Raw genomic sequence first — 12,112 nt, forward strand, 5'->3', positions numbered from 1 at the left:
CATACATAGGAAGGAAAGACATCGGATAACTGAGAATACACTATTGTAATAAAGGATAACTACTAAATAAAAATGACGTACTTGGTATTCATCCCAGTATAATCTTTTGACATCCGAATAAAACTACACTTCTATAAATGGTGATTAATCGTCAATAACAGCACAATGCACGGCCCATCAACTCATGCTATTGTTATATATTGACCATTAAAGCAAAGAACAATCATGAGTGTTGGACAATTCATTTATTGTTGTTTAAGACACTTGACCTATCTTTCGTGTATCATCTATTATTGCCGCCTTCATTCTATTATTTATTATGTTTAAACAGTTTGATGTCATGGCTAGACGTGTCAGTGTTGAATTCATTCAAACTCAAACGATGCTTTCTATAGAATTAGAATAAGGTAATATTCTGCACTGTTTTAACCCCTTTTGTATCTTTTTGTCATCCTGGTGTAATCATTAACAGTTCCCCGGAAATATTATTTAATACTAAACAGGCATGCTTGTTTTTTGCCATTGTATACCATCGTCTTGCGCCAAGATGGACAACCTTTTTACTTGTTTACAACCTTGTACATTTGTCAGTGGTTGCTATTTAAGAAATAATTTATGCAAGCTATACTTTATTGTAGTTTTAACATGGTTAGGCATCATCTTCGTGATTAATTTTGCCCGAGCGATAGCGATATTGATATGCATCAATTATTTCGATTCTGATTAGGACATTTAAGGTAGTTTCTATGTTCGAAATGTACAAGTGTAGGGCGTTTGGGTAGGCTCTACCAAGAACCTTGGTGAAAATTTTCAGATGGAGGATTATTGAACAGCCAGCATGAACGGTTGTCGTATCTAGGTCAAATGTGTCACATTCGAATCGCAACACGGTACAGTCATAATAATGAATTCGTAACAATTTGTGCATCATTTATGACTTTTGAAGAGTTTTAAGTTAATGAAATATATTAAATGCATGCCAATTTGATACAATTTATTTTTATGCAGTTGTCAATATACGCATGTGCAAACAAATTTTATTGGATTTAGAGCTTGGGTTTATTAACAAAGCGAAAGAAGCACATCATATTAGAATTGTCTACATACTACATCTCCAAATCTTAGTATTGATATTGTTATTTTTTTTATATTATAATGGTCATTCACGTTAGAGATCATTGAATTAAACCAACACCTACGTCGTTGATTTTGCCTTAGCTTGTTATCCTGTTTGATTCGACAGTAACTAACGAGTCTCTGGAAGTCTTACAAAATAAGCAAGACCAATAGATATCTGGATTTATTTATATGTATGTTGGTCATGTTTATGCACTGACAATACTTGAAACATCATTACTTAAAAAAAAAATATGGCCGCCTATTATCTTTTTTTTTAACTGATGATTTAAACAAACAGCAAGATATTAAGCGTAATTATTCACTGTTTTCTAAGTTGTCTAAATAACTTCATTATATTCAACATTCCTATAAAGCGCGAGGTGAAGCTAACCATACAACCAGGTTCCATCCAAATTTTTTCTTATAATGTCACGTACCTAGTCAGGAATATGGCAGCTGTTACCTACTAGTATTATCGGTGTTTCTTTTTGTTGCACTTCAGTGTTTCTGTTGTTTCTTTGTTTTCCTTTTGTAATCGATGTGTTCCCTCAGATTTAAATACATTTTCACGGAGGATTAAACTAGTTCTTTAATATATTACTAATTATTACCAACACAGCGAAATTACCAAATATATGAAAATTACCAAATGTTTTTTTTATTTAAAAGCTTATCTTCAATTGTGTCCATCTATATTCAGAGTCATATAAAGAGGTATAAGATATATATTTCTTTGACAAGAATGTGTATGATGAAAGCTCTTGATTAATTGCTTTACAATGTAGAAAGTAAACTGACAGGGTTGAAGTAATCATAAGACCGATATAATATACGGATAAGGCAATAAAAAGACTGTAAATTACATAGAAATAAAGAGAGTAATGGAATCTGAAAGTCCAAGATAAAACTAATGTTACGTAAGGGAACTATCTAAGAAATATAGCTATCAATGTCGAAGGAAATTAAATTATTGACTCTTACTTTCCTATTAATGTTTTCTCAAAGAGCAATTATCCGATGCCATTGTTAGATTGGCGTAAACGAACCCATTAATTATCCAATATCTTGTCCACTGTGGATTCATCTTTCGAACTTTTCAGGGTTCAACTGTATTCCATGTCTTTTTATTGTCATGGTCTCTTTACTTCGCAATTGATATTTGTAAGTTGGTTTTTTTTACAGAAGTTTTTTTGTTTCAATTTCTGGAATTTGACCATTCAGTAATCAAAACTCATTTTCCTCTGTTACGTTTCACTTAAAACTTAGGACAGTAATTAGATGAAATTTACAGTAAACACTTATTATATAACCCATTGATCAAATATTGTAAAATAAATACTGAAATTATTTGGAATTTACGCATTTAGTCTTCTTTTGAATAATTAATCAAAATTGAAAACCTTTTGACATTTGTTTTTCTTGATTGAAAATTGGTACGATGTGAAAATTGAAAAAAGTAATGAAAAGATAGACGGTTCTAATAATTTCATACTTCAGTTCAACACAGTGGGATAGTTTACATTTATACCATCGTTTTCTATTTAGGTTGTATGCAATTGCTGGATTGTTGTTTTAGAAAACACTGTCGCTTTTTGAAGCACGTTTTGCATCAAAATATTTTCTTTCTCTGGTTTATCAATTTTAATCTTTTTTTTTCTCATAAATACGAAGACATAATATCACACACTTATATTAAGAGTTGATGAACCAGTGGCATGTAACAGTAGGCTTGTCCTTTTTCTAAAATAAAAATTCGTCGGAAGGTACCAAGACATTGTTGATAAATATTTCGTATCAAATTCACAAATAATACACGATGGTCTTGAAGTATAGATTCTGCGTATTGACGTTGTTTCTAGAACGTGTTGAAGTCTTTTATTTCTCTTTATGAATATTACTTTTACTGTTTGGTCGGTGTTCTGTTGTATCCATTTGACGTGGCTCTGTGTAATTATACATCCCGTGATTGTGTTATTGTTCTGTTATAATTTCTGTATTCTTGTCTTTTCAATTTTTACACAAATAGTTATATGCTTCGTCTATATGCCTTTTGCGGTTTCTTTTTCTTACATCATGGTTATAATGGAAAAATTAACACATAATTTTTTAATTTACTGTCTCTCTATTTTCTCATTTTTAATGATTTAAAACGCTGTTATCGATATCAATATTTAATGAACTAAGATTAAAAAAAACCACAAGACTTACAAAGCCTAGAGTCTCCTCACTTTGGCCGGGCGCTAAAATACTAGACGTTTTAACATGTTTTGTAAGAACAAAGTTGATCAAGGCAAATAAGCAGATTCAGGTGAGCCTTAACACTTCTGCGATGAGTTTAGGTAATAAATTCACTATATTCTAAGCATCCTCAATATTGTTTCTCTGACAAATTTGAACGATACTGTAGATACTTTTCTTTGTAAAATCACAAAAATACTGACTTAGAAGGAAATCTAATTGGAAAGTCCATAATCACATGGCAAAATCAGAACTCACCCTTGTTTCTGCGCATAAGGGTCATGTGTCATCAGCAGCTAAGATCATATTTCTTTGTAAACAATTTAGTGCTGACTTAACAAATGACTTAAGTATTGTTATTACGGGGTGTTTTTTTTTGGGAAAAGGGGGGTAGTAAGAAGGAGGTCACAGTGAAATTGTTAAGCTTGGAGTTGTTTTGAAATTCTAAAATATTTGTTATTCGCATCGAATTTCGTCTAATGCTTAGTTCGTTTCTGTGTGTGTAACATTTTAATGTTGTGTCATGTATTTAATGCGTTTCCCTCGGCTTTGGTTTATGACGCAGGTTTGTTTTTGTCTATCGATTTATGAGTTTTGAACATCGGTATACTACTGTTTCCTTTATTTAATAAATTATTAAAGACAAACATTCAAGGCCAAAAAGCAAACAAACAAGTCCAAACAAAGCAATGGCAAGACACCACCGCGAAATATTTAACCTTTCGAAAATAATCACTTTTGAAAATAAAGGGTTTAATCATATCTACAGGTTAATGAAAAATAACTTTGTCGTTTTGGGTATACTACTAATGTGTATAAAATTCTTCCTATAATTAGGAATACCAAGAAAGTTCTGTCATATAAATACATAATTTAACACTAGATACAAATATAACAATAGTATATCAGTTCTTAATCCGATATTATAGTTTGATATTTACACGATTAGAAAGTTTGTAAATTGTACCTAAAATCAAACACATGTTTTAACTATAGAAATAACATCTTTGTATCTACTAATCTTTCTTAGCCTACGAGATCTTATATCAAAATCAAATTACGGCTAATGTTTCTATAAGAAATCTAATAAGACAGTACGATTTTGAAAGCTTTTTAGACAAATGTAATTCCCTTTAATACAGCCGGTTTATTAAGGAGTGTGGTATATATATATATGTCCTTAAAATTTATATCGCCTCCCAACACTGATTGATAATGAATAACATATAAATATTCTATGAGATCAAAGCAAAATAACATGTGCCGAATGGCAGCTTTGTAGTCACATCATAGAATTCAGATAAAATGTCTCGTAGGAAAGCATTTAAACTGACAAAATGGCTAACTGGTATTGATATGAATAAATGATTTATGCAAATTAAATCAATGTCATTTGTCGTGAGCCATGAGTTACAATGACTCTTATCATATTTGTAGGTTAAATAAAAGTTGACCTAATACTTTTAGCACTGAAAATATTATCTTAGAATCTATTTTACTCTGAAACATATAATCAATGTTTGAATTACCTGTTGAATACTTATTTGAATGGCTTATTATTTCAAATAGAACAACAACTAGTTGGTTGTTAACAACAGGAGCATGTAAGCCAGTATTGTAAACGAGTATTGAATATTTTAGAATGTCTAAAGAAGTGTTGGTATATAATATATCGTTCTTTTGTAGGAAGAGCTTGCAACAAACAACATGAGCTTTCAATATTAATCATCCGTAAATTTTAAGTTCCACTACATAGCTGTTGTTATCATAAATACTGGGGAGTCTCTTCTAGTTCTTGGATAGAATTCGAGTTGCGATTAAAACATAAAAAAAACGATTAAAACATGCAATTAAAACGACAAAAAAAGAGTGACCGTTCTCATCAACATTCCAGTGGTGCCTGTATGTTGTACAAATTTTAATCCTGATATCTTGATAAGTTTAATGGATTTATCCTTTTATTGTTACGATATTAAAGATTTAACGATTCTAATCATGGTTTCTTTCATATAAGGATCTGCGCCATGAGGCCCATTTCTAAAAAATTCTGTAAGGCCTTGCAGTCATAAACATTTCGACAACAAATATCGTTTTCAGACTCAGATACCAACCAATAAAAATATCTTATTTGGTACAAATTATGTACATCGAGTACTGAGTAAAGATTTATTACCGAGAGTCCTGATGCTTTATTTATATTAAAATACTACGACTCTAATTACCTAAACTGATACTGCTACATTCATGACATCTTTTCACGTAATTTAGCTTGTAAAATCAACTAAAAATGGACAGTGAATATATAAATACCTTTAAAACGACAAAACAAAAATCAGCGAGAACATATTTAACATAATGCAAACATACCCTGTTATGTTGTTCTAATGCGGCGTAAAGCAAACAACAATCAATCAATCAAAAGAGAGGTTTCCCACGATCGTAATCTTTGATGAGGGGTACGTTATGAATCGGAGGCCTGGTTTTCAAAACATCCTATATGTCATGTAATAAGATATCCTATCTTACGAAAACTATTATGACTATCACATGGTAATTATAAGTGTGATGCCCTTATGACTATCTCAAGGACATACGATACAGTTTCAGGGGAGGTTATGACGTTGCTAACGTAAAATGTTATTTTCGCGACGTCAAACTATGACTTATCGCGAAAAATGCATTTTTCGAATGATTTTTATCGTTCAAACTGATTTCATTTGAAAACAAGCGCATGGACCCCTTTTTTTTAAAACAACATTTTGTTTCATTTTACTGGTAGATTATGAGGACCAAATTTTATAAAACTTTAAATAGTGCATTTGTTTTAATTTTGAAAAATGTACAGCAAATAAATATGTAATTGTTTTCTCAATTCATGACCATTTGATAAATATGACGTATTTTTGAATAAAAAATGCATAAATTTTTAGAATACTTATAAAATACAGAAATTACAAATTATTTAACACAAAACAATTTGTGTTTATCTTTTAAAATGAAAAAGTTATGGATTTCTATCGAAAGGGACAATACGGTCAGATATCCGAATTTTTAGCAAAAATACAAAATTTCGACCTCATTTAACTCAAAAAGTAGCACACGAAGGTCTATTTTTTATTACATCTTTGATTAAATCAGGCAAAAATTAGCCTATATAGAAATTGTCATCAAACTGTAAATATGGGATCAAAACTGTATCGTTTGCCCTTAAGTGAAAATGTTCTCTTTCATTCTAAATAATGATAATAATGCGTACATTTTTAGAAAGAAGCGCTTTCGCGCTTCATACCAAATGTACTTCGGTCAACGCTTTTACACCCAAATAAATTTATAAAAAAGAAGCATTCAATTCTTAATTAAAATCTGCATTGCTTATTCTTTTAAACGTCGTTCATGTATATCGTGTATATAAACTTATCAACTTAGCATAAATGTATTTTAAACATATTTAAAAGTAATATTTACTTCTACCTTTAATATGGTAGATCGAGACCAATGCGAAATGCCAATGCAAATTGATTTATTAACTACTATGATGAAAAGTGTATAAGATATTTTAGATATATTACTATACATAATCATGAGTTAGAAAAGGCTTACATCTTGAAACATATTTTAGTTATTTCGACAACAATGATACCAGGGGTTCATTACCGCGAATAACCTACAAGTTTGGTAAGTTCATAGAATCACAGAGATTTTGTTTATATAACCCATATACAGATTTGATCCTTGATCTTTTAAATAAACTTATTCCTTAAAGTCATTAATTTGACACCATGGTGAGATAATTGAACCATTGTTTTACAGGCACTAAATTATATGGTTTTGACAGATTAAGACATAAGTAAATATGTATTACTATACACTTATGAAAACCTTACGCTCCCACAGCGTGTTGGACTAATCAGTTTCACAATATTACTTCTGAAGCTTGTTATTCAACATTTCATAATTACGTGTTACAGTGTTTTTTATTGGTCTTTTTAAATTGGTAATCTTTACTGTTCTGTCCAATTCGGTAATATCCTTTTGCCGCCATGTTCGTTGCTATGCTGTGGTAATATTTTTTTGTATTCTTGTCTCTAATTCATGCTTATGTATTTTTTTATTTCGTTTTGTTTTATTTTGTTGAAATGTGTGCTTTTATATATAGTGATTAAGATTATAACAAAATGGAGTGAAAGGTCACTGTCATTCAAGTGAGAGATTTAGCCTTCTATAAATTCAGGTTTAACCCATTTTTTCTACATAAGGAAATGCCTGTACCAAGTCAGAAATATGACTATTGTTTCCCATTTCGTTGAGTTTTTGATTTTGACATTTTAGAAGGGACTATCAAATTTGAATTTTCTTAGAGTTTTTTTTCCTCTGTATTGTTTCTTATTTTCTCCTTACTTTTACATTAAATATGTTTCACAGCAACCGGTACATGTGTTTTTCGATGCAATATCACAATGAACCCTGCTTTCTTATGTTGCAGATATAAAATCTCACATTGATACTCGTAATATTACAACGTTTGTAATTACCACTGAGTGCTAAATTAGCAATCATATATCTATAATTTAACTGTATGGACAGAATAACGCCTTGCAACACGAAGAGCTAAACTGCATGTTATAGTAGACATGTTATTTTGAAGAACTCTATTAATGAGAAAACTCTGTATACTCGCTATCAAATTACATTGATGAGTATAAGCATTGTCTTGAATTTATTAGCGAGTCCACCGATTTTGTGTGGATCAACATAGTTTGACAAATTGACTCAGTTTCTTTGAATGGTGACGAATAGCTCTTCCAAGATAACAATTGCTTTCATGACACCGCGCAATGATAAATATACATGTTCTGAAAGTCAAATGACTTATAGCTTAGGCTTTAGTGAGCTATTAAATTCTTAAAATTTAGTCTTTTGGGAATAATGTTTTCATTTTCAAACATACCATAGCTTTCTTTTTATTCTATTTTTCAGTATTAACACGATTCAAATCGTTAAAAATACACCGAAAACCTTAATATGACGAGAACGTGTCGATTACTAAGGAATTAATTCAATACTAACTTTATTTAATACTTTTCTTCCTCGAATGTTAAACCCCAAAATAGAGCAGAATTTAACACAAATCGATACAGATTAAAACATTTCAATAGAAGGTTATAATGATAAAAGAGGGGCGAAAGATACCAGAGGAACATACTCATAGATTTAAAATAAACTGATAAACTGTGCGAGTGCGTCCTAATACGTAGGTTGTAGAAATACATGTTGATTAATTGGTATACACTATATTCTTTTCATAATCACTGAAAGGGTAGCCAACAAATGTTACCCAGATGAAATATACTTCAAATAAGGGTTAGGATTTTTAAGAAGTAATTTGTATTACAGGTATCAGTGGAACTTATTAAGTTTCAAACTATTGAACGGTAGTATACATCTGTTTCTTTTATTTATAGTAATACTTGACGTGCCTCATTACAGTAAATATAAAGTGATATCAACGATAAAATAACGGCCTACATTTCTGATTACAGGGGGTCTTTTTTTTAATGAGAAAGATTTTAATTGACGATTTTGTGGAATTTTATATATATTTAGCCATGGAAATCTTTCTCTATAATGCAATGTTAATATTACCATCTGCTGTCTCAGATTATAGTTTCCGGAGCGACTATTTCTTTAAACTGATATAACAAAAAAAATTAAATTATAAATACATAAAAAAGATTTAAGGAAAAGGTTTGTTTACTATGTTTAATGCTTGAAACAACTAGGCTTGCATTTAATCAAACATGGCTTGATTATGGGGATACCACAAATATGGATTTAAAAAAAAAAGAAATATTAAGTATTTTGCTGAAATAACAATAAAAACGATTTTACATATATCTAAACGTATGAAGATGAGAGTAATGTTTTAAAAAACTGCCATTAACTCAGCAATTTAATAAAAAGCACTTTGTTAGTACAATATGTTGGGTTTTTCGTCATGTTAAAATCACTTTTGTTTATTAATTCCAACGAAAGAAAGAAATCGCTGTCGAAAATGCAGTACACAAGAAAATATTACAGAATATTGTACAATGGAATTTAAAGCTCAAAGCTATTACCCTGTCCTTATAAGAATAAAAGTTTTTATATATATATATATATATATATACAACTCGTCTAAACATCAACCCAACAATGTTAGATCTGTAAAATTGCTTTCGCAAATTTTTGGTTCTTCCCTCGCCGGGATTCGAACCCATGCTACTGTGATATCGTGACACCAAATCGCCTGCACTGCAGCCGTCCCGCTAGACCACACGACCACCTGGGCTCTCAAAAAAAGAGCTTTCGGTGGCCATATGTTACCTTTCCACGTCAGTTTTAATCTAGCTTATGAATATATATATTATGAATATATATATATATATATATATGGCAGTCAGCAGGGTTAAAGAACATCAGTTGTTCGACCTGTTAGTCAAATGCGTTTTGTTTAAGTATACTTTTTCACTCTTTTTGTCTTTTGGAAAATGTTGTTTGTGCTGTTTTTAGACCCTTCTACAACGAAATTTGTTTGACATGCACACGTATAAAAATTGCAGTTTTTATCCAACGCAGTCATAGGTTTGAACGTAGTTTTCAATTTAGACTCGTGTATATATATATATATATAGTGTCTAAAAATAGCAACAATCAACATTCAATCTATCTAGGTGTGGATCAGTTTGTAAATAAACTGATGCAGTTACTAAATTAAATTATATAAATGTCTAACCATGTAACTTTAACACACTAATGAGTGTTATAAAATTAGGTGTTATATTTTATATATTATTCACGCAATATTTCGCTAAACAAATAAGCTTCATCGGACGTGTGCATCTATCTAGGTGAAATCGGATGCATGAAAAAAAATATCTTTGTAGCTTGAGCTACACAAAAGTTTAACATATTTATTGATGATCTGTATAAAACAAATTTTTGCCGTTTATTGTACATAAATATTTTTTCAAAAATTAAAACAAATAGTGGTTTTAGTTAAATAGAAGTAAAATTGATGATTTATTCCTTTGGTTTCTAGTAGAACTGTGTTTCATCCCTCTAATAAGTCCATCAGATTCAAGAGTACGTAGCTGATGCATCCAGAACCTTTCTCTCTTTTTTCTCATTTCGGAGTCCCAATTTTGGTTTACCTCAATTATTTGAAAGGTGATTTTTTCAAAAGTATGTCCTGTTCTTAAGAGGTGTCTCGTAATTGGACAGTTTCTTCCTTTTGTATAGAACGACCGGTGGTTGTTTAGTCTGATGTTGAATGTGGTTTCTGTTTCCTCAACATACTGCAGCTTGCAAGTTCCACAAGTAAGAATGTAAATACTATTTTCCCTTTTGCCATTAGATGTAACATAGATGTTGTATCGCTGCTTTTTTACTGTGCTGATGAAAGAGTGGTCAGTGTTGGCGGCTTTACAGCACTTACAGTTGCGTCTACCGCATTGTTTGTAACACCCAAATTTAGAAGTTTCGTGTTTCTTTACTTCAGATATCACAAGTATGTCTTTGAGATTCTTGGGTCTGCGATAGTCAATAACAGGAGGTGATGGAAAAATTTCTTTTAAGGAAGAGTCATTTTCGATTAATGAGGAAAATTTCTTTTAAGGAAGAGTCATTTTCGATTATTAATCGAAAAATGACTCTTCCTTAAAAGAAATTTGTCCATCACCTCCTGTTATTGCCTATCGCAGACCCAAGAATCAAGCGGATTTGCTCCTCTGAGGAGGCTGTCACCAAACGGTTACAGGAACTTCGCGGATTTTTGACAAAACGAGGTTATAAGAAATTGGACATAGATAAGGGGTTTGCGCGCGCTAACAATAACAGCCGCAATGACCTCTTACAGTACAAACGGAAGAGGCGCAGCAAAATAGTCCCGTTTGTTCTTACATACAATCCAGCCTTTAATAACCTTTCACGTTTGATCCGTGCCAATTGGCAAACTATTGCCAAACACCCTAAATTATCCAAGATCTTTCCCAATCCTCCTGTCTTAGCTTTTCGGAGACCAGCAAGTCTGAAAGACTTATTTGTTAGAGCTGACGTCTCCTCAAATAAAAGCTGTTCAATTGCAGGATGGTGCAAGTCATGTGGTAACAGACGTTGCCTGAGTTGTCAACAAATACTGAATACTCAAACATTCACTTGCCACTCGACTGGGTCTGTGTGCACTATATATTGCAATGTAACTTGCAAAACCCAGAATGTTGTATACCTCCTTCAGTGTCGATGTGGCATGCAGTATGTTGGCGAGACAGAGCAGCCATTAAACAAACGCATGAATGGTCATCGAAGTGACTACACTTGCAAGCCCGACCTACCCGTAAGTCGTCATTTAAGATCACCTGGACACACACCGGCTGATCTCAAAAACCTTACCATCACGATCATAGACCACAACGAGGGTTGGTCGAAGGTCGACAGAGTCGCTCGGGAAAGATTTTGGATAAGAAAGTTACGGACAGTCTCCCCAGAGGGTATAAATGAAAAAACATAGAACGAGTCCCTCATTTTCCTGTGACCACCTGTTTCAAACAACGCCGGATTTAGTACTGGCTTTACAGTTCGAAATTATTTTTAAAATAACAGTTTAAATTACAGGTTTTCATTGATTCGGGATGATGTATAAGTACGTTGCCACGTTCAATTATTTTACCTCATTATACAAAACTTATTTTTTCCATCATTATTAGACTGCTATTCGTTT

The sequence above is a fragment of the Mytilus trossulus genome, chromosome 2 (genome assembly GCF_036588685.1).
Source record: "Mytilus trossulus isolate FHL-02 chromosome 2, PNRI_Mtr1.1.1.hap1, whole genome shotgun sequence".
Taxonomy (NCBI): domain Eukaryota; kingdom Metazoa; phylum Mollusca; class Bivalvia; order Mytilida; family Mytilidae; genus Mytilus; species Mytilus trossulus.